The 23,710-nt window shown below is 42.9% G+C and overlaps 1 long non-coding RNA gene across 4 annotated transcripts in view; it reads right to left on the bottom strand.

Annotated features, from left to right (window-relative positions):
- Window positions 1–1,384: 1,384 nt before the first annotated feature.
- The window catches only part of LOC108505081, a 33,577-nt gene continuing 11,251 nt past the window's right edge, over window positions 1,385–23,710 (bottom strand). For 2 of the 4 annotated variants that reach the window (XR_001877385.1, XR_001877389.1), the window contains 4 exons: window positions 9,762–9,851; window positions 7,141–7,317; window positions 6,411–6,485; window positions 1,385–2,041 (listed from right to left, as the gene is read on the bottom strand). This is a non-coding gene — a long non-coding RNA (uncharacterized LOC108505081). Of the gene's footprint in view, window positions 2,042–6,410; window positions 6,486–7,140; window positions 7,318–9,761; window positions 9,852–22,083; window positions 22,590–23,208; window positions 23,299–23,710 lie in introns of those variants that run through there. The other 2 variants (XR_001877387.1, XR_001877386.1) reach the window with 2 other exon arrangements.

Below are 23,710 nucleotides of genomic sequence, written 5' to 3'. Positions count from 1 at the left end.
ATATCACCGTACAGGGAATAGTCTTATGTACAGAAATACGAAATCCAGGACTGATATATGTGCATGGCTGAAAAAAAAAGAAGCTGGGTTTGTAAAATTCTCTGATTTCACATTTGTCCAGTCATAGGATTAAGGAGATTTAAAACAGACGAAAAAATTCACATAAGAACAATTGTTATAGCTTCTATCGGAATGGTATCATTGATATCCTCTTTAAAATGGTTTATATTGCCAAAAGCAGAATGAAGAAGCCTTTGTGTAAAATCGAATTGAGTCATCTGTGCTAAAGTGCTTGGAAGGGCCACTGCTGGAGTTAATGGGACCCTGTGTATTCCAGCTTCAGTGAAATTCCAGGTACATTTCTCCAACGGTGAATAGCAAGAATGGATCCCCTTTGCAAGCTCTTTTATGTGGATAACAGTTAGTAATGGTAATTATCCGACTTGTTAATTTGAGTAATAATCACACTGGCCCATCTCTGATGTTCCTACTAGTACTGCAGTTCCCATTCATGTAGTCAGAAGCAGAGGCGATCACAATCCCCAATTTGGGTATGTCCTTCCTCCAGGTGGATCCCTGGAGAGATTGTTATCTGCATTTCAATGCCTCTTTCCTCCTTGCAGCTGTAAGCATCTCGAGCCACATCTTCCTAGCTTCTTCCTTGCCTTTACTGTTTCCAAGAAGTCATCCTGCTGAGATATCCAGGAACTGAATGTGGTGCCAGGAGTGTTGTGAGTTCCCCAATAAGATGAGGGACTGCATTTTACAAGGGAACGGTTGTGCAAGGACGGGCAAGACAGATGGCTGAACTTGCAGAACGAGTTTCAGCCATAAATGCTCTGAACACCATAAACGTTCCGAGGCTTTTCTTTTTTTCTTTTTGAAAGCTGAAATATATTTGGGAAGTACTTGTTCAAACTACAGACTCAGTCAAATATTAACAAGTGGAAACTGTGGGGGGGAAGATACTTTGAAGCGCTCAAGCATGTGTGGGTTCTTGCTGTATTTGCCTAACTATAATCACTGGGGCCACACTTGCGACAGGCTAAAATGTTGCTGTGAATAGAAAGTATACCATAAGGGTTCTCAAATATGAAAGTGGGGCTGGAACAAAGAGCAGGCACCAGACAGACTTCCCCTGTTAACGATTACTGGCCTGTCGCCCTGGTGCCAGCAGTCTCAGAAATCCCGTCAGGAGCAGGCAGCAGTATCTCGCCCAATGTGATGGCGCTGCTTTGAAACCCTGCCCACAGCCTCGCCGTATTCCTCGCTACTGCCTTATTGTGGGGTAATGAACTTTATCGCTTCGATTTTGAGAGTGTTTGCTTTAAAGATGATTTACCACACTTGACAATTACCAAATTTCCTAAATTCAGCCTGAGGCATTGTTGTTGTTGTGTATCTTGTGCCATGCAAAGCAGTACCTTGGCCGCAGCTTGCAGAAGGTTGCAATCTCTCGGTGTGCAGGAGGTTGCTCTCAACACATGCTGAAGGTCCTCCAATGATGAAAGTCCTTCAGTGCTGCTCCAACCCTCTACAGTCCTGTGGCTTGGCATGTCAGTGGAGACATGAAAATCCTCTGACTGATGGGTGGAAGAAAACAAAGCTGTAACCCAATCTTGCAGAAACGTCAGTACACCATTGGGTTAGAACTCTTCTTGCTGTCTTTGTGTGAAGGACATGAGCTGCAGGGCTGGTGTAGCAGGGACGAACACACAGCTGAAAATCCTCCAGATGGAGCTTTCAAGGTTTTTTTTAATTTCTTTTTTTTCTTTTTAAACCATATTTTGATCCTGTTAATCAAGGACTTATTGTTTCATTTATATTTTGTTGGGAGAACTACCAAAACCTTTATATTAGAATATTTGACAACAATGTCAACAACATTTCCCTGGACTGCTGCTTAATGTGCTTTTATTATTTATTTTCCATGCGTTAATTCTTTTAATATGTTCTTATTAAAGTCTTCCATGTTTCAGTAATATTGTCATTGTGTTTCTTTTGAAGGAGGCAAGTGTGTGTACTGAAAGATTAGATTATCCTGTTTAAAAAAAAAAGAGAGAAAAGGGAAAAATGTCTTCAAAATGAAGTACATCAAAAGTAAAAGTAGGTGACAAATGTTAATATTTGCAAAGTGCTTCTGCTTTGATCCTGCATTTCTATTTTTTTAAGAGTTTGACAAATGTGTCCTGTGGTTTGGCTCAAACCTCTTTGCCTAGTGCTTTACTTGACCCACAATCCATTTGATCTTCCACTTGTTTTTCCTTCTGTCCAGGAGGCCTCTGGACTTGATAAAGGCTAGTTCTTATCTTCCATTTGCTGCTGTTGAGAGGCATCATTTTTTATTTTTGATTGGATTAGGTTATTGTGCCTGTTTGCTTAAACAGATTCTAAAGAGATATTCATTTTGCTGTTATTGTTTGGTATGGTTCCCTTCCCATTTTCATGCCAGTAACAGCTATAGCAGATCAAAATCAGGTTTGGCTGATTGATTCTGGCACTAGATGAGAGGAAGACATGGATGCTGAAGTGGCTGACTTGGATGGCAGGCTGCCACTTCATTTCTATAGTACAATTTCCAGGCATGCTTCATCCAGTACCTGAGCTTACAAGTATTTAGTATATCAGACACTTTCAGGGGCTCTGGGAAGGATTCCCCCATATAAGGATCCTGTCGAGGTCTTTGTTTTTCCCAAAGCTACTGAGCATTGCTTCGGGTTCCCTCACCTGCAACCCAGTAGTTAAAGCTGGAGATTGAAAACTGGCCACAGATAACTAAAATGCAAGTGCTTCTACAGCCCCCAAACACCCATTTTAGTCTACCCACTGTGATTCCAACTGCAGTATTGCCTGTAATGTGTCAGATCTTCCACTTTCACTATGCTGCTTGCACGATCCAACTATTGCCCAGCTCAGTAAGAGCCATCCCATTATGCAACAGCCTGGGCAATCTGGAATATGCTCCTACAAATACTCATGTTGGCCATAAAAGTTGACATTTGACTTTATGGTCTGTTTTATACCATCATCTCCCTTGTCTCCATCGAGAGCCCCTCCTCCCAAGAAACCATAAACCACAATTGAGGGAAACTTTGAGCTGCCATTTCATCCAAGTAGCCATAGGATCCCCTATGGACCACTCCTCCAGCTCCAGGCATGGGAGCACCTCTCCATGTCTCATCCCCAGGAACCTCCCACTGTCTTTAAAGAAATGGAGAATAAAGAATAAACTGGAGTAGATGATGCCCTCTTACGCGTCAGCATCCCCCTGCAATCGAATGTGTCCCCATGATAGTGTTGCTGCAGGACTTTGGGTGCTGACAGTGAGGTCAGTGTTATTTATGCTGCTCCCAGGTTTCAGGACAAGTACATCTGTCAGGGCTTCCATGTGCTGTGCATTTGTTTTCTGGAGACATGTTTAGGGTATCATTTGCATTGCAGATATGTCTACTCTGCATTGCACTCAACTTCTGCCCCCAGAAAAAGGTGAGATCAATTCCTCTACCATTGCAAGAGGCATGTATGTTTTGAGTAAGTGTGAATATGAGGAAAGAAGGGGAGCTCATTTTTAGGAGCAACACTTACAGTGCTTTGGTTAACTGCAGTGGTTAGGCAGGAGGTTATAACAGTTAAAAGAGCTTTGCAGCTATATTTCTTGTCTTTAATGGGATATGACACCTGCCAGCTCTCCATCTGTTTCTTTCTCCCACAGAATACATGCCATCAAGTGAGTGAAGAAGAAAAGGTATGCAGCAGAGCAGATCAGGGTTCAGGTTTTCATGGGTACAACTGTCTGTCAATTAAAAAAAAAAAAGCAAAAAAAACCCACATAAAAAATTCTGAGAATGAGGAAAACTGTGATGATGGCACTCAGAGATTCAGAAAGAGCCTAGCTAGGTAAACACTTCAACATCATAGTGGCCTCCTTTGTATTTGTCTCTCCCTTTCCATTCCCTCATTTTTCATGCAGAGCTATTTCCTTTTGCTCTTACAAGTACATGAATCCTTCTCCTGTCACCTTTGTATCTTCTAACACTTTACCCATAATAAGGCACTCTGACTTCGAGGGGTGGCAGAATACTTTTCTTCTGGTGAGAACTATTTTGTTTTCTTTAAAAAAAATTTTAAAAAAAGGCACCAGGATTTTGCACCTTTCTTATTTCAGGGAATATCTGCAGCCAGATCAGCTATTCCTTTCCAAAACTGTTTTCACAGGCATTTCCTGAAGACAGTCTATCAGATAAAATGCTGACTTTAGCCTTTTCTTTGTCCTCTGCATAGAGTTTTTCAGTTTCTTTCTGGGTTTTACTGAAAGCACTTTTGCCAGCGCATAAGGAGATTCAGTGCCACTGTCAAAGAAGCTGTGTGTGTCTCTGCTGCACAGATGTCTAAACTCACTTTATGAATTATAGTCAAACTAAGTTAAACAACTAATCACAATTAAGGAATTAATTAGATGATTTTTTTTTCTAAAAAGGCAGTCTTTGCAAGGATTCTTCAGCTCGAGGGATGCCTCTGATGGACAAAGGCTGCTGTAATGTCATTTATTTCACCTCTAAGTCTGCAGGAGTCCAAGTGGAAAGTAGAAATAACTAATGCTTGGGGCTGTGCTTGGATCCTCTCCACTGGCTTGCCAGCCTCAGAATGCCAGAAATATTGTCAATCTACCTCTGAAAAGGTCCAGTCAATCTTTAACTATTCAGTTGCTTCTGAGGCTGGAAGTCTGCAGCTTTTCCATAATGGTTATCAGCTGTCCTGTGTCTCTGTGTGGTTATTTTTTACCTCTGGGTCTCCTCTTTCAGTCCAAGCATGGCCCTGCTTGGTGAGGGGTTTCCCAGCATCGTCCCTCAGACAATACCTGACCCACGAGGGGCAATGCCAGCTGTGGCTATCACAGAAGACCCCTGAGGTTGCTTTCATGTGCGGTGGCTCTTCTTGGCACTGCACAACATGGGGAAAGTCTGTCTTTTGCTTTTGTACTTGTAGAAGTGTGAGTGGCTTTTTGCCTTGGCACAAGCAGAGCCAAGAAACCTCCAGGGAGGGTGGAACAGAAAGAAGAAAAGTATGCATAGCAGATTTTAGAATGGAAACTTTTATAAGCTGAGGTAGTTCGACGTTGTTATAACACCTGTCAAGGGTAGGAAATAATACCTTGACCCTTCCCTGGTGCTGCTCAGTCAGGTGCTGATACAGTGATGGATGTTACTTACACAGGGATAAGGGGGAGGAAGGAGGAGGGGCTCATTCTTTCCAGAGAAATAAGTCAGGTAAAAGGGACAGATTTAGCCAGTTTGGAAATGCTGGGCAAGAGCAGGAAAGGATAAACATGTCAGAAATCATGTTAAGAGAAGGCAAATGAATATAGCTTAAAAATAAGTAAGTAAGCAAAGTTAATTTAAAAACCCAGACTTGAACCAAGCTTACATTGAAACTTGGAGTTTGAATGTGCATAGATACCTTACATGAACTATTTTCCATTTTAATGGAAATACTGTGTCTGACCAGAATTAGCTTGCAAGGTGTAGTGCCATTAAATGTTCAAGCAAGATTTGTAGCCTGCCTCAAGATAGGAAATACTGGAAATCACATGAGAACTTGTGATTTTTAGTTTCATTTAGTTCTCTTTGAGAAACACAAGAGATTTGATCTTGATTCAGCAAGACAAGTAGCTGTGTCTGACTTTTAAGAGTGTGAGTAGCTCCTTTATTTTGTGCGACTAATGCAGAGGATCAGTGTTACAAGGTAGAGAGATACGCTGCAAAATTCTTCTTTTATGAGATCTTCTTAAGTATCCAGATGTTTGTGAAACATCCAGAATGAGGTGAATGCCACCATCTTGTCAAGTTTGTCCTCATCTCAAGTTGCCTGGGTTCACCCTTCTGCCCAATAAGATGTCACTAATATAAGTTATGCAAGTAAAACTAGTAATTTTACTTTAATATCAACCTCTCATGAATAGCATGTTATTGCCTTCCTACAATTAATTGGTAACCATTGGTACTATCTGAACCTTGTGCATTATTTGAGGTACCTGCATGTTAGTGTTAATCATTGACTGATCAAGGAAAATCTTAAAAAGGATGGGGAAAGAGATGATCTTCTGCCTGCCCCTTCTGATATTAGAGTTTATCTTTCTGCTTGATGTCAAAAACAGCAGGTTTGCTTTTTGTTGTTCTTTTCTGCAGATGACTGACGTAGGAAGGGTCCATCACCAGCTTGGTCACCTTTTATGCTCTTACCCTTCCTAGAATTTGCCAAAGTGGTGGCATACAGGGCAGGAAGCCTGCTCTTGTTTTCACAGAGTGGAGTCATGGGATGTTATACTTCTCTGAGCCCCAGCCTTCCTCCTTGCTCCCTCATCTTCCCTTTGCTGCCTCCTGTTGCATTTGGAGCCAAGAAGCTCAAATTACCTTAATTTCCCCAGTTTGAGTTGTATCACTTTCCTCTTCCAGCTGACTGCCTCCTCAGAAATAGGCAAGCCAGTTCTGCCAAAGACCAAGTGGTGGAGGCTGTGAGGGTCCTGGGTAATCCGTGTCTTTTATTCAAGGCTTCCATAACTCCCTCAGGAAATGGCCTTTATTTTGATCATTAGTGCAGCCATAGCCAACACCCAATTTGCCATAGATCTTTCTGCTTTGTGCATGAGAGCTCTGGGAGTTTGATATTCCTCCTTGCTTGCCTCTCCCATGATCTTAAACAACAACATAACATTTCAAGAAATAAAATGAGGTTTTTCTTTTTTCCCCAAATAAATGGTCTTCCATGAAATGTATCTGAAAATTTCCAGGAGGCCCTCTTGATTTTAATCCATGACAAACCCTATAGACCCAGTGTTTTTGAGAGCAACTGAGGAGATTCTGTCTGCTTTGCTACTTTCTTGCCTTACCCCACATCCTCCATTTTCCCTCTTGTATTATTACCTTAAACAATGTCTTTTTGGAAAGCATACTCTTTCTAAAGGTGCTTTGTTAAAAAGCAAAACAAAAACACAAAACCAACAGCAAATAACAAACTTCCCCGAAATTCCCACAGAAACAAATAAGACAGCTTTGAAATTGGAAAGCACTGGCGCACGGTGCCACTAAGCCCAGATGTTACAGCCCCGGGAAACCACAGTTGCCCTCCAGTTGTTCTGCTGACCTATTTTTCACCTTCCATTTGATGTTATTCCATTGAGCCCCAAGGTTTCCAGGCTCAAACACCAACATCCACAGAGACCCGCCAATTGGCAACAGAAGACCGGAGTGTGTACAGAAATAATGTTCCCTCTGCTTCCTCTCCATGTCGTGTGTCTGAAAGGGCTCCCAAGGAAGGTGGCTATAATGAGAAAGGTGCATTAGGCACTATATGCTGATAAGTGTGTAGACAAAGGAAAGCTGAGAAAGGCCCCACTGAACTGGAGCAATTGGCATGTACAAGGATGAGGGTTTTTTTCCCAAGACCAGGAGCTGCTTTTCCTTGTCCCTCAGCTCTCATGACCTTTCTGGGAAGAGAAAAAGTAGGTGCCCCATGTACATAGTTCCACATACCCTTAGCTAACCCTCAAACTGTTTTGCAGGCAGAGGACAGCTGGGCTCTCCTGTTCCAGCAAAGACCCTGAAACTACCTCTTTCTCTGCATCTTGACTCTCAGTGGGTGCCATCAAAGTAACAATGCCGTGAGAATGTGTCCTCTTTGCACTGCTCAGTGTTCATGAAGGACAGACAGATGAGGATCAAGGGGGGAAAGAAAAACGTAGTCCTTTCTCATTTCTTTTTAAAACTATACATGACTCTTAATGTTACAGTCTCACCAAGTATTTGGAGACTGTGTTTATTGTCTTATCTTTGGAAGGACCTTAGGCCTACTGGATTTATTATATCATTGTTTCTAGAGGAATTTCTGTATTTTAAACTACCCTCTGGGCCCAGGGCTGTATCAAGTGTTCAGATACTTTAATTGTGTTCTGGTTATTATTAATATGTATTAATTTTTTTTAATGTCCTGCCGCATCTTTGTTGTTGATATCACAGAACTGATTTCTCCTGTCAGCTACTCCTGGGTAAAGCAGCTCATGTGAGTATCTTGCAGCATATACAATTTGTGTGAAGGCAGTTGTATATGACCTTCTTTGCATTGTCCTACCAATGACCCCTCCTGTAATCAGGCAGAAATCATGTTCCTGAAGAGTGGGAGGTATTACTGCTTCTATGCTGGCCTGTTCCTGGGCCCCTGCTGCACAGACATTGTCAACAGTAACAAATTGCTCTGAGTTATGTGCAGCAGTTTAGTGATGTGGACCAGTTATTTATTAGAGAGGGAGCTGAGACATCAGCAAAGGGCCAAAGTGTGAATAAAAGAAAAATTCTCGATCAAATGAAACGAAGCTGCCTCATCTAGCAGGCTTCTTGCAAACCTGATCTCTCTTCTGGATCTCACTTTGTTTATCTAATGGGGGATCACATGCAGAGTTCTGAAAGTAAACTCCTTACAAATAAAGAAATATCCCCAAGGGCTGTGCATAAATGCCACACAGTTGAACTAAATTGTATTTCCAGAGGTGGAAAATCGGTGATTTATTGTTCTGCTAGTCACAGTTTCCTAAGTTCAAACCTGGATGTGACAGTGATTGCCTTGCTCAGAGGCACCTTTCAATTCCAAGATATATGATAAAAACAAGGGACCTCCTCCCATGCACTTGGAAGGACAAGGCAGCTCCAGAAGAGCAAGGGCTTTGTCTGGTAAAAGCCAGGTCAGTGGAGGTCACTGAAGCAACCTTGATTGCCAAGATCAGAAAGCCCTGTGTTTGCTTTGACTTGGAAAGGAAACTTCTAAGTTTAACGCTGTGCATCTGTGATGTGGATATTTCAAAAATGGGAGAAGAGCTCTTTATGGTGACCCTTTAATAGTAGTATTGATGTGCAAAAGTGATGCCAGTAGACAACTGGTCTGCAAACATAACGAAGTTTCACCCTCCCTGATTCGGTTCAGTTTGCCCAGAATAAGTTCCTCGGTCTCTTTCTTCCCTTCAGTGGTCACCCATAATAATGCTCAGTACATTTGCCTGATGCAGAATCCTGAGGGGCTGGAGATGCTCTGGAGAGGACACTGTCAGCTCCTGGAGAGCAAAGGGCTTCACAGGCAGATTGAGATGTGACAGTAATGTGACTCAGACCTGAAAAGATCTGAAACAGAAGAGTGGGTGGGAAGAGGTGTTGATGCAAACTCCAGTGCAAAAAGCAGGCTATGCTGAATAAGTGCCTCTCTTTCCTGAGCCCCTGACTGGGCACCAGAGAGACTTGTGCTTCTGTGATGCACCACAATCAGATGGTTTTCAATTGGATCAGCAACTCTGGCACATGACTCTGGGAACAGAAACCCAAGGAACTGGTGCTGAGCTCTTTGCTTAAGTTATGACTCCAAAATCCCACAGCACACTGGAGAAGTGACTTTCATTAAGATGGACAAATAAAGTAGACTGTCACATTCATAAACAGATGTTGGTCTGTGAATTCCGTTGGGAAAAAAAATCAATGTGACCTTAATAGTGGCTACAAACTGTATTTGGATCTACCTAACAACTGTGGGGATTGTGTCTTCAGCATAAAGGTTTAAAATAAAAAAGGAGACTGGCTTGGTTCAGATTGAATCAGCTCCTCCCCAGCAAAAACACTACCAAGACCCTGGGCATCAGTGAGGCTTTTGGTTATCAGCTTTGGAGGGGCTGAGGGCTGCACCTGCAGGGACTTGTTGCTGAGGCTTCACACCCATACGTTGCTCACCTGTTGGCCACCTGTATGCAAGGCAGGGGCTGTGCGTGCCTTCCATGGAGACAGCCTCTAGCAGACCTCTTACTTGTGAAATTATTCATTCTGTAAAAATAAATTTAAAAAAAATTGCTTTTTTAATTATGAAGTTTTTAAATACTGGATTATCTTTCTTTTTCTCTTTCTCTTCCCCTCCCCCCCTATTATTTTTTTTACTGAGTAGTTTAATAAGTGAACTCTTTCAATTTCCCTCCTTTTGCCTCTCCCTGATGTTTCAACATTTCCTCAGCTTTGGAGGTGCACCAACCAGTTAAAGCAAAAATAGGTGGATCCTGGATATGTTTCACTCACCAGAAAAGAAAAGTCTGGGGAGGAGGGCAGAAAATTTCCAAGTGTTTTACAACTACAGCTCCCAAAATCAGATGAAAAGAAAATCTGGTGAGATCTGAAAACTAGAAATAATGTTAAAAGTCCAACTCACCCCTGAAATAGTACTTCTTTTATTTGGACACTGTGAGCAGCAACGCATAACATGCTTCTCACCACCTTGTGAGCATGTAGTGAAAATTTATGGGAAGCTGCAGCATTTCCAGTCCAATATAATGGACTCTAATGCTTTTTTTATAGACATCAATAACAATGTGTCTAGATCCACCCAAAACCCTAAAGTCAAATAAGCTTTTAGATGGAAAAGAGGAATTTCATTTTTCCTCACTTTCACTGCTGGGACAGACAGCCTCCCTCCTTTTGAGGTAATTTAATTTTCACATTATGCTTTATGGGATATCCTTTATTTACCTAATGTTTTCCTGTCAAGTCTTTTCAGACTATGAATCTTGTATATTTTATATACACAAAGGTGACTTTTCCTTCCTTTAATGACCGCAGCTTATCAGTGCAGGCAACCGATACTGGACTCATAAATATGTCACTCTTGGGTTTGCGGCAGCCCCTTCTCCTTCATAAGACTATTCCTTGCTGCTTGCTCCTCCCTTTAGTTCACTGCATATCCATGGTCTGCTCGTCCCCTTGATGGTGTTGGATTCATCATTGGCTGGTATAAATAAAACACTGATTTAAGCTATAGGTGAAAATCATTGTGAAAGGAGCACACAGAGGAATGTAATACAAGGTCGGTGGAGCCAGCGCCTTCCGACTCCAATTAAATATTTCCTGTAAGTCGGTGCCAATTGTGCATCTTGTAAGAACATTTGAAAGCGGGAGCTTGAACTCTAAGGGACCCTCTCGCCTCAAAACCTGTTTCCTGTTTAACAAGATTTAACAAGTACAACCAAACATGTGCCATCAGCAACAAAAGTCATTGTAAACGGCTCCAGTGTGCAAAGGTGCTGGGTTTCCTCTCGGCCTCAAACGCCTACCGACCCCATCAGGCTGTCACAGAGCGGCTGCACCAGAGTGGCACAGTGTCCTGAGGCCCAGGACTGGCACAGGCTCAGAGTTTTGCTAAGGGAGGGGGAAGGAAAGAGGGAAAAGGCAGCTTTTTTCAAGGCCGTCAAAGCTTCTTGGGTGAAAGCTTCAAGATTTGGTCTTACTCTCCCAGGAGTTTTCTGCAGAGGATGCAACAACATCCACTCTATTCTGTCTGCCTCTTCAGCTTGAAGCACAGCCTTCCTGCTACAAGATGTCTCAAAGACATCATTGTAATCAAAGATGTAATCAGTGTGGTACTTTGAACAGGCTGTAGCTCAGGCTGAGCTCCCTGTCCAGGCAGAAAAGATGCCCAAAGCAGAGATCAGCCAAAGCCAGCCGTTGATTGTACAATCAGATATGGGGAAACTGGTCGTGAGAGCCCCAAAGTTTAGGGGGTCCTCCTGATAGTGAATGCAGTGGGGACACTGAAGACATGTTCACTGTGGCCAGGCACTGAGAACACAGTCCTGCTTCCTAGAGAGCTGTAAGTGATAGGAGATGTCTATATGTGTGTGTGTGTGTGTGAGTATATATATATATATATATATATATATACACACAAACACACTCATGTAAGATAAATACACATGCAAAAAATGTGCATGCTTATATATTTACATACATCTAACTGGTACAAATTTCTCTGCACTATGTATATATCTCCTACCAGAAGCTTTTGTAGCACACTCTCTCTACCTCTCTCCCTAATTCAAAAGGTCTGGTACTTGGGATGAATCTTCTGGTTCTCCTGAGTAACAGCAATAGCAATGACAGGAGCAACAGTCCCATAAGTTTGCTGAAAACCACAGAGGCATTCATACAATGAAAGATACGTGTCTGACCAAATTTTCCAAGTGCATAGCCCACACCTTGCCTCTCATCTGCAATCAGCTACTCTTTCCACCTCTGCCATCCTTACAGTAGCCAACAACCAGGGCAAGGTCTGCAAGCAAAGGGAGGACAGGGATGGAAAAGAGCAGAAGAAACCATGTAAAGTGGAGCCTAATGTGATTGAGACAGCTATGTCCTTAAAACTGCTCACACACTGATAAAAGTATTTCAGCCATGGATGTTAAAATGAGAATAATTTTCTTTAAGGAGGCCATGAAGCTGATATATAAGAGATATTAAAAGTTATTTTCTCGTCAGGGAGGAGGAAAAGCTTGGGAATTTGATGCAGACTCCTCAGCTATCTAAGTGGGCCACCCTTTATTTGATATTATGGGATTTAGTTCAAGTTCAGAGAGGACAGCACTCTTCTGAGAGAAGTCCTCTAGGTCTTCTCCTAGATTGCTTGGGTCATGCTCAGACGGGAGCCAACTCTGCCCTCTCTGTCTCTGCGATGAACAGTGTCAAAACAATGGGCCCATGCTTCAAAGGAAGGTCTCCATAAGGTCCTCACCCCCCAAAGTGGAGATGTGCTGACATCCCTTCATTGTGGCTGAGGAGTGGACCCTCCGGATTGGTCTTTCCTCTACAAGCTACACCACCATGGCTTGAGTCACTTCCCACGTGTCATGTCCCAAGATCAGCCTCTCTAGTGCTGCTTGGAACCCAGGAGCCCTCTCTAATGTGGGATCAAGCAAGAACAAGGCTCAAGCAAGAGTGTTCGAACAGCTGGCCTGGACTTTATTGGAGCAGGTGCCCAAGGACCTATCGATATCCTGCTCACACCACCAGTTGTGCTAAGATGGCAGACGGATGCTGGGCTGTAGGTGGTTGTTTTCACTGCTTTGAGCCTGTCACCAGCCCAGTGCACGCCCTATGTGTGTGGGTGATGACAGATCAGAGAGGCATCTCCCCCATGATGCATGCAAGCAGGCTCTGCAGCCGTGTTTGCTTTCCAGGTTTTATCAACTCAGACATTGCCAACCACCACATCCACCCCACACTGCAGCTTGGGCCACCATTGTGCAGCTCTGAGGAGAGCATCTGAGGATGTCCCTGGGACCACCAGGCTCTGTCACCCTGTCCCAGGCTTGCTGACAAGAAGTCTGTTGCGCTATTTCCTCCACAATCCCACTCCTTCCTAAAAGCTGACAAGTGGGGAAGGCTGGTTGGTGCTGTGACCACTGCAAACCAACAATTCCATCTGGGATAGAGCTGGAGTTTGGCTGAAATGGATATTGTTCCCAATTACTCTCATCTAGACGTAGAATCACTTGCTGACACAAAAAGGGGATGTGAGCCTTCTTTGGTGCCTATGAGGTGTCTAGCTTCATCATCCTAAACTGACTCCAAAATCCCATGTGAAACCAAGACACTGTACGATGATCTGCTGACTTCAGCAAGGCCATCCATGCTGGCTTATCACAGCACAGGGGCAGAAGTGCAATGTTCTGGGATCCTGGGATCTGGCACAACAAGCAGGAGTTTTGGGCACTTCTCCAGGGCAGGAGCCTGCAGGAGGAAGGCAAAACTCCTGCTTGTGAAACCAATGGCTCAGTCATGCAGCTTGGAGGAGATCTCACAAAATGCCCATGTGCAAAGCAGTGGCACAGGGGAAGACTACACATCATCATCATCCTTAAAAGGGCTTTGATTTGCAGTAAATTTGCACCAAAGGACCATAATAGAAGTGCTTCAGGCACCATTAAATCATGACAGCACCTGTAAACTGAAGCTGAGGTGGTTCATTTGGTATTAGATGCTGGGTATAGGAAGGAGGCGAAGGAAGTATCTACCAGCCTGAGGAGCCTGATGCCTCACTAGATAATACACAGACAGTATAAAGAAGAAAGGAAAGCTGTAACATATTTCCCTTGTACAGATGGGAAACTGAGGCATGTTGAGACCCTGTTCTCTGAGAGTGTGACTTGGATTTATATGAGGTCTCTGGAGCACAGCTGGGCATTAAAATCAGAAACTGTGTCTTATGTCTTTACTCAGGAGGAGGAGGGAATGAATTGACTGGCAAACATTTCCAGACAGACGGTGAAGCGGATTAGTACAAAAGAGGATGCAGAGATCTCGGCTGTTCAGCTGCCAGCAGAAAGGAGGGGGAGTATGGTTAGGCAGCTGGTTGAAAAACAGGTGCAGAGAAGGTTTCCTGATATCTGTGCTGTCATCCTGCTTTGAACCCTCAGCTCCCTAGTAAATCTTCCCTCTTGGAACTCTCTCATCAAAGTTTCATTTCCTCACGTTCCTAAAATAGTTCTTGATAAGCAACTTGTCGTGCTGGTAAAGCCCTTTTGGTTACTTTCCTAGAAATCTATTTTCATGTTTTCTCCCTGGGCTTCAGCTGCTTGCATTCCCATTCGGGAAAAAAAAAATGATAAAAAGAAATCCAACCAAGGCTTAACACAACAAGAAGGTGAAATGTTTATGTTTAGTAGCACAGCAGGACCTTGTCTGTCAACTGAATTTCCAAGCAATGCCATAAAACTTGTACCTAACCATAGAGCCAGGGAGAAGAAAATACGAAAATATACTCTTAGCATGTAAAAGATCTGCAGGAAATACAGACTTTTCACTTTCAGTGGCTTCTTGCAGGGCATTTTATCTTCACACTACAGTCAGAGATGGAATAAAGCACAGGTGCTCAAGCTGCTTAAGGCACAAGGGGAGCCCTTGTGCAAGGCAAGTGCTCTTTCCATACTCAGTTCAGAGACACCCTGGGCCTGCACTGGCATAAGGCTCCTGGGCAATCCCAGGTGCTGGGGGAAGCAAAATGGCACTAATTGGTACTAATGTGACTAAATGACATTGTAACCCAGTCCACATCCAAATCATCCCCATCTCATTGAAAGATAATGTGGAATAGCTGCTATCCTCAAATAACGAATTGAGCCAGAACTCCTCCCTCAGCTTTCTGATGCCCACAGCATTATGTTGTCTCATGCCTTTTGCCTCGAAAAGGTTTTAAAACATCTATGAAAGTTTGCCTAGGGGAAAGTTGGCCTTCCTGCTTAGCAGGGCAAGAGAGTTTTTCAGAGACTCATAACGCTGTGGCAGCCCAAGACTATTACAGGAATGGGGGTGCTGGAGGGAATACAAAGTTTGTGGGTGGGGAAGCACTTGATTGATTGTGATCTTTTCAGGTCAACTAACTAGCATTCCTTGGGGCAAGTGCAGAAGTCTCTGTATAAAAAAGCTACAGTAAGAGAATGAGAGGTGATTTTACTGGCATGGCACCAAAAAGGGATAAAAAGTTTGATCTGGAGTGATTGGGGTGCATTATAGTAGAAGAGTGGATCATCTGATGAGATTATCCAGTTCTCTTCCTCTGAGTTCAGACAGAAGTCTGCAACTTCTAAGGACCAGGAAAACAGGTATCAGAACTGTTGATTTTTCTTCTGGATCATATTTAGCTAACTTTAGGTGTCTAACAACAGAATAAATAACTAGTGTCAATTCTGAGGCTGTTGTCAGAGAATCTGCTTTCACAAGATGTGCCAGGACTATTTCATAGGATGAGAAAGGCTGAATGGAAATTGTGCTAAAAGTGACCTGCTCATGGCAACTCTACTTCTAATACCTTAGCAGTGTGGGGCAAAACTGGAAGCCTGATGCAGGTAAGGGCTGTCTGGAGCCCTCAGAACAACTTATCCAGCCTGTTCCTTTGGTCCTGGTATCTTTCTCTCCTGGGAACCTCTTGGCACCCCAGAGGAGCTATTCTGGTATTGCAACCTGACACATTTGCCATTTCTTTCAGGGCTCTTCTCACTTGAAGATATAGTGGCTGGGAAGAAATTGCTGTTTCCCCAAAGCATCAATCTTTCCAATGCTGATTCCCTAACCAGCCCAGATGCCTGCACCATTTTTCACAGGTGACAGGCAAGGGACGTGTGTGCACACACATGCAGCAGGTCTGGAGCAACTCAGTGTCTCCAGGAAGCACCGGAGAGACTGTGCCTGGCTGTGTGGGCTTGATGAGGAAGGGGAGGCAGTGCCCAGACCTCTGCTCCTAGTTCAGGAAGGTACAGGACTTTTCTGAATGGAGATGTGGAAAGAAGTTCACAAGCTTTAACAATATTCCTAAATAGATAAGTCATCACAGTGTATCTACCCCACTGGCAAACAGCATATTTCTGTTTGATTTTCATGTATTTCTTCCCACTCAAGTCTCACACAAACAAAAAACAGTGCCCCCAACTTAGCCCAAAGGTGACCTCTGGGCAATACAGCCTCAGAAGTACCCAAACTGCACACACCCTAAACATAGACACATACTTTTCTAGAGTCAAGAAGCCTTTTGTGTGGGTTTGCAGCAACTCAGAGGCATTTGGGAGGGAATCAACCAGGAACCAAGACAGTAATTCCTCTAGTGTACATCAGATCTTAACAAAATAGCCTCGTACCCTGCTTCACACCTTTGTGCTCAGAAAACCACCTTGTAACCAAAGCCTTGTTTCCCTGGAATCAGAGAGATCCACTGTATCACAGACTGTTCTAGAAAATCACATTCATTTGGCCTGACTACAAAGTATGGATCAAATCACCATCTCATTTGGGTTAATGGTAGCTTCTCATTGTTTCTCACAGTTTCTCATTAGGTCTCATGGCAGCACAAGAAAGCTCCATTCCAAAATGCACCTAGGAGTATTATTTATATTATCTTAGAATTTAAACATTTCAGTATGGAATATTTAAGCATCAATACTGTATAATTTTCCAGTTTACTGAAGATGGGTTCTCTAGTGATTGCAAGGGGCTCCTCTCTGGTGCCTGAATACCATTAAGAATGTTTGTTCCCTCTTCTCTTAACCTTAATAATTGCAGCAAATTGATTTTAAATACTGAATCAGGAAAGCCTGCAGAAATTAATTACTTTTTTGTGCATATTGCACATATTAAACATGCAGAATGAAGAAAATTTAGAGTCATCAAAGTACAATTTCCAAACAGACTTGCATCATTAAAAAGACATTTAGCTTCGACATTCAAGGTTAAGTTTGTTCCCAGAAGATGAGGTAATTTAGTAAAATAATAAAGCTCCCATTAAACAAACCCTGTAATAGAACTGAGCCTTAGCGGCTGCAAAGGAAGGAAACTGTAACTTCTGTCAAAGCACAGAGATGAGATTAGCGTTAATAAAGCATTCCTCACAAAGCAGAGTGATAGTATATGGGAGAATGCACATCCAAATAACTCTCATTTCCACAGTGTTTCCTCTCAGATATGGGCTTTTTAATTAGCCATCGGAAAGAAAACTGAAAGTGTACTTTCTCCTTCTCAGTTTCTCCCTGACTATTAATCTCTGTGCTGAAAACAGTGCCACCAGTCCATCTTATTGTTATTAGGTAGTGGAGACATAAAAGAACTACATTCATCGTTCTTATCGCAGCCCAGAGGTATTTCCTTTGTGTTATGAGGAGTATTTTGATTAGTTTTGGCTCTGTCTGCAGGGAAGACACTGTTTACATTTTCCACAGCTAAAATAATTTCTAGAAATATAAAAGTTCATTCCAGCACTCGCCAATATTTATCGGTGGGCTTTAATTGCTGAGAGGTTTCATTGCTGTGCCACAGCTGTTCGTTTTTCAACTCCTCTTGATTTCATGACTACATTGACAGTGGATTGTTCCTGGAGTGGGCTGCTGATTTTTAATGAATCATTTGTTTGATTCATCAAGGATGAAACTTTTCTTCCCCGTGAATGCATTATCCATTGACAGATGTGGATAATCACACATTTGCAGAGCCACAGAGGTCTTCCCTTGGGAAGGACCTCAGAGGGATAACAAATGCGTTTTTATCTATGTCTTGCCTTCTCCTAGGGTGTTTAACCTCCTTTTAAGAGCACAGGCAATGGCAATTCTCCAGTTTTCTCTGATGGATCTTCAACATTGTCTGTACCTTTCATCTGCCAACAGAGACAAAATATTCCTTTTCTCTTTGCAGCAGCCTAATTTGTATATTTGAAGCCCATTACCTGAAGACCCACTTACTTTTTCCTTCATTTGATGAGTCAGCCTTGAAATACTCAGTTTCATTTCAGACAATGCAGCAGGCGAGACTTGAGCCCACATGGCAGTTTTAGGTAGTTGCCACTGCCAGATGTTCTCACTCCTGCTTGTGCTCCATGTTCTCCTGCAGCCACGATGGTACAAGGAAACCACTCACAGTGTTGTGCTGGGCAGGACCTGCTCTGCCAACCCCATTTCCTACACACAGCCAAGGGTACACACACAGGCAGACAAGCAGTTTGTGGTACTTTGGCCTTCCAGTAGGAAAAGCTCCCCGGCAAATCGGTCACAGCAATTCAGGATGACATAGCTCTGTGGTTCCCTTTGGCTTTTTACCACATGGAGGGGAAAGGAAAGAGTAATGTTCTCCTTCTCCTTTGCTGAAATAAGATATGATGGCTGGGCTGACAGCCCCCGGTAAGAGCCATGACAGCACCCAAAGCCCAGAAGAAAGTTTGCAAGAAACATTGTTGCTCACGTGTCCCTAAAGTCTCATCAGAGAGAGACAGGAAAAAAAAAATACAGTGCTTCACAGGTACGCAGGTTTTGCTTGGGAAACATAACCCACTTTTGGGTATAACAGGAGTAGCACACTCACATTTACCCTTTTCTTCTTGAGGCTGCTAATTTTGCATGACTGAATTAGCTGAGGAAACCAGATTTTAAAAAATCAAGTGCTGGCAAAGTTCCTGCTGACTCAAGGAAACTCGGGACTGCATTCTACTTTGGTTTATCTTTTGTTTCAGTCACAAACTTGAAGGGAGCAGAAGGTTTAAGAGTGCTAACTGGGGATCATCAAAAGTCCCTAAGTTTAATGATAACCTATATTATTTTGCATGTGGAAAATGAAAGGGAAAAAAAAAAGAAAAACAAGCAACAATGTAAATGGCCCCCTGATTCATGGATTCCTGTCACTTTGGACATTTCCTACTCTGGCAGACTATGAATACAGCTGCAGATGAAGGATCAGGGTACACTTCACTGTAATATGTTTTCTGGCACTGTTATTAAGCCATCCAAGTGCTTTTACTCTAATAGCATCCAAGTTGCTATTACTCTAAACCATACAGGTCAGGGATAGGCTTACGTACAGCAGACCCAGGACAGCTTTACTCTCCTACCTGAGCCATTGTAACATCTCACAAGGGGTAGCAGCCAGACACGACCAACAGAGATGAAACTTGCTGCACCTCAGGGCTGTGGAGGCAACTGTCAGCACCCAGGGCTGACACTGGCACCCAGGAACTCAGCCACCGGGTGCCTGAACCACCCACTGCTTCCCTTTGTCACCCTATGTCTCCAGTCTCCATTGGATATTCAAGAACAATGCTCCTGATGTAAAGGCATGTAGATACCGTGAGCTAACCCTGTATTTGTGGAAGTTCTGGAGCAGATTCCTTCCACTGTTATAGCATATGCCTCAGAAAAGTCTTTGTCTACTGAAGAAATCTCCCTGTGCCCTACGATCAAGGGAGCAATAAAAAAAGGTATCTAAACAATGTGACAACAGTGCATAGTCGGCAGTGCTTGAAATCAAAACAAAGCCTTCAGGGAGCAAAACAAGCTTCCCATTCTGGAAAAATTCCTGATCTCCAGTTTCCCAAAATGCCATGGCAAAACATCATTATCTTGGATCTTCCTGTCTCTAGCATGTGTCATTGAAATGGCCTGAATGAAGTTGCTATTTGTAGTGTGTAGCTCATGCAAAGCCTCTATCAATGAAACCACTTAATCGCTCTTCTTTGGGATATTACGCAATTGGCTCTTCTGTAGTAGCTCTCCTTGTCAAGGCCGAGATCTCATGACTCACTGTCATGAGGGAGGCTTCTCCTTCCTGTCAGCCATAATCATAATCCACTCACTCTTGAGTCTCTGCTTGCTCCTGCAGAGGGGAAGACACCTCCTGACTTTGTTGCTAGCTTCAGGAATGCACCAGAAATGATTGTATTCAAATGAGGATAGAAAGGTAAGGCTCCTATAAGAAACTGCAGGATGGGGGTAATGGTAGACAAAATTCCTTATGCTGTTCATTAATATTGAGTCATTTATCAAATAACTGTTTGGGAAGTATTGCTACAGTTCAACTGGGAAAGTCTATAGCCAGTGTTGTATTTCTAATAGATGCTAAAGTAGTGCCAGATAGCGTTGTCACCCAGAGAGTTGCCTCTTGCATCATTCGTAAATTTAACCCTTACCAGAGGCTACCTCAGGCTTGAGCCATTCTGCCATGAAACCTCATTGACAAGCCCTGTTCATAAATGCATGGTTCTACCCATTCCTCCCCTTTAGTGTAAAGCAGGTGTTTTAAGCTCTGTGAATTTAAAAAGTGTGTTTCTAAATGAAGGCTGGTATGAACAATCTCCCTTAAAATCTAGAAAATTAGTTGTTCAATTGATTCCATTATTAAACTTTCTGTCCAACACACTGCAAAAATTCAGATGCTCACTTCAATTCATGTTAAAGGTATTTAGATTTGAAGGTACTTAACATGTTGGATATAATAATAATAACAATTTAAAAAAAAGCAGACGAGCTGCCTTATACTGCATTTTTGGGAGGTGTCTGTAAGTGGCAGCTGTCAGGAATGGGATGTGAGGTGAGGGAGGTCTTCAAGGGCTCAGTCTAGCATTTCTTTTCTTGCTGCAGATTTTTCAGGTCTCTCTTTCTCCATACTCTACTGTCTTTCTCTTTTTACCTTTTTTCCTTCTAGCTCCAGCGGAGGCCCTCTCCTCCTTGCTAGGCACTGAGGCTGTGTACTGCCTCCCACACTCCATCTGAAGCACAGTGTATTGGGTTATAAGCCATCTAGCAAAGGGTGTTCACTTCAGGTGGGCAGTCAAGCTGAAACACAGCTTCTGAAGATTTTCTGCTTTGGTTATACCAAATTTTGTGACAGCTCATGAGGTCTGCTCCATCATGGCTGCTTCCTGCTGGCCCAGCAGCTTCAGTGAGACAAAGGGAATAGTAGTTTTACCCGTGAAGCTACCAAAGCAGCTTTCATCTCTTGCTCTGTCAATGTTCGCTGGCTCTGCCAGCTACCAGAGCTTTTTCCACTGCATACCTATAGAAAAAAAAAGTCCAGAATTTTTTTTATGGGGTTGACCCAATCTGTCAGTCCAAGAACCACTTTTACAAGATGTGCATGATGCACACCCACCTCAATGGTGGTGGAACAGAGCCCAGCAAAGCTCTGCAGGGTGCAGATGAAACATTCCCTGGCTCACAGTGAGACAAAAAGGTGATAAACAGCAGCACCTGGGGAACATTCCCCTTCCCACCTACCACCACCACCTTCTCTCTCTTGAAAACACAAACAAGCCAATCCAATTTGCATTTTCGTAGCTGGGAGTGATTGCTAGATTAATGAGCACTGCTATTTATATCTAAATAATCATAGTCCTAAACAACTGCTGGGAGGCATCAGTAGGGAAGGCATGTTTCTGGGCAATGATTTTATGAGGTTTGGGCAGCACTTGCCATCAGACGGAGGAAAACACGTCTGAATTCCAAAAAAATGTTTTACCATATTTTGGACAAACTAAGGGAAACTGGAAGAAGAAAGTTATGCTAGCAGTGTATGCAGACTTGGCTTGCTTACCAGAGTATGCTGGCCTTAACACTGTTCAGAGGAAATACTTTCGCTAAGCAGCTTCCTTTAACGATCTTAGTTGCCACAACCCTGCTTGGGACTTCAGCATTATGCTGTACTGCCCAGATACATAGGGTACCCATCGTTGTTCCTCCCAGGCCAGAGTGTGTGAAGAGCCCTTGCAAGCCAGCTATGCCCTTGCTGCCTTTGGCTGAGTTTCTGCAAAGAGATTCTCTTGGCTTAGCGTGGAGCTTGCAAAGCCACTTAAATCTCTCTGACCCCTTAATGAAGTTTTTAAAAGGGCTTCATAAATCTTCATCACTAAGAACTGCTTAAAGCCCTGCAGGGTTTCTCTAGTGGCACTAACAACTAGAACAAGTAGACAGGCTCAGGTATATTTATTGCATTCATCTTCATTATTCCATGGGTTTTCCTTCCTTATAGTCTTTTACACAAGCTGCAGCCAGGAAAGGGAGCTCAGGAGTGGGAGCTCTGATTCAACACTGACATGTCGGATCAGTCCTCTTCTTGGGAATGTTTTCTGTGCAGGCAGAACTGTATGTTTGTCATTTATCCTTCCTTATTTAAATCACCATGTTGTTCTTCATTTGGGAAAGAACCTCATTTTTGCCTTTCCTGTGAAAACATACCGCAGGTCACAACCTGACAGCTCCAAAATGGATTAGTTGTCTGCCTGCCCTTCTGGTTTTTTTTTCTTGGAATTTTGGCTGACTTTGGTAATGGCTTTTTACGAGTAGCATCAGTATTCTCTGAAATAACTTGCAGCTTGATGGATATGTAAGGATTCCTAGGAAAATACATTGTTTTTTAAAAATTTTTTTGCATGCCATGTATCGCACTCTCCGGAGTGTGTAGATTCTGTATATTCCATGCAGGTTGTTTGGTGCTTTACCCCTGTGAAGTGAGGACAGAAAAGGCATGAAGGAGGTTAACAGATAAACAGAAAAATACTCCAGTGAAGGTAAAGTCCCTGAAATCAGTGAGACCCTTTGAAGAAATAGTTCCAAGGCTAATTCTGTAGACAATGGACTAAAGCTCTATTGAGTTCTTAAAGGATTGGAGGTCTTTGTAGTCCAGCCAAGCTTGGGCTACTCCATTCCATCACAAAATCATGCTTTTGTGAGCTAGATGATTTTCAAGGTTGACTTTTAATTCGGCATTTTGTTTATGACATGAGGATACAGTAGAGTGCCATGGAAGTGCTCCTTTAGAGCCATGGCGATGTTATATATTTTAAATTTATTTGCATTACAAGAAGGTCTGCAAACCTCAGGGAGGACTGGAACAGTGCACATGGAGTAGAAGAGAAGCCATATGCTTGTGCAGGCAAACAAGGTCTTCTTACTGAAAAGTTTGACACTGAAGTCTTAAATCTGCCAGAAGTGCCAATCATCATGATTAACAAAATCATCCAGTTTCCTAGTCTAGGTCAAGACTGGCAGGAAAAATAAAGGCTTATGAACATGGTAGAGGCTCAAAAGCCAGACTGTGATGTGTATGTAAGGTAGGTTACCTGAGGCATTAAAGGAGATCTCCAAACTCACTTGAATTGGTGTTTCTTCCATTGACTTCAGTGGATTCTAGATGATATCATGCTGTGACGCTGTCACATGTGAACCAGTCAGATAATTGGTTTTAATATAGGAAACTGTAGGATGGGTTATGTGATGCAGCGTATTGCCTGCTCTACAATGCATTGGTTAATAACCAATGTGCTAGGGACACACTTTTACCCTAATGGGTATAAGATTAGATATTATCTGACTTCCCCTATGCTTAAAGGCTATGCAAGTTCACCCAAGTGCTTACACAGGTGTTACCAAAAATTTGAATTGGGCTGTAGCTTTCAAGTCCTCAAAAGACAAAAAGCACAGGCAGGGGACTGAAGAAGTCAAAGGGCCGCCATAGCCTGAGGTCCAAAAAACGTCAGGAAGTTGGAGAGATAAGAAAGAAGATTTTGGCAAGTGACTCATGGCCTGTGCTTTAAGAAAAGATGGAAGAATCCAAAATGACCT

Source organism: Lepidothrix coronata, unplaced genomic scaffold (genome assembly GCF_001604755.1).
Source record: "Lepidothrix coronata isolate B3197 unplaced genomic scaffold, Lepidothrix_coronata-1.0 Scaffold6, whole genome shotgun sequence".
Classification (NCBI taxonomy): domain Eukaryota; kingdom Metazoa; phylum Chordata; class Aves; order Passeriformes; family Pipridae; genus Lepidothrix; species Lepidothrix coronata.
This window is presented reverse-complemented; position numbering and strand designations above follow the sequence as displayed.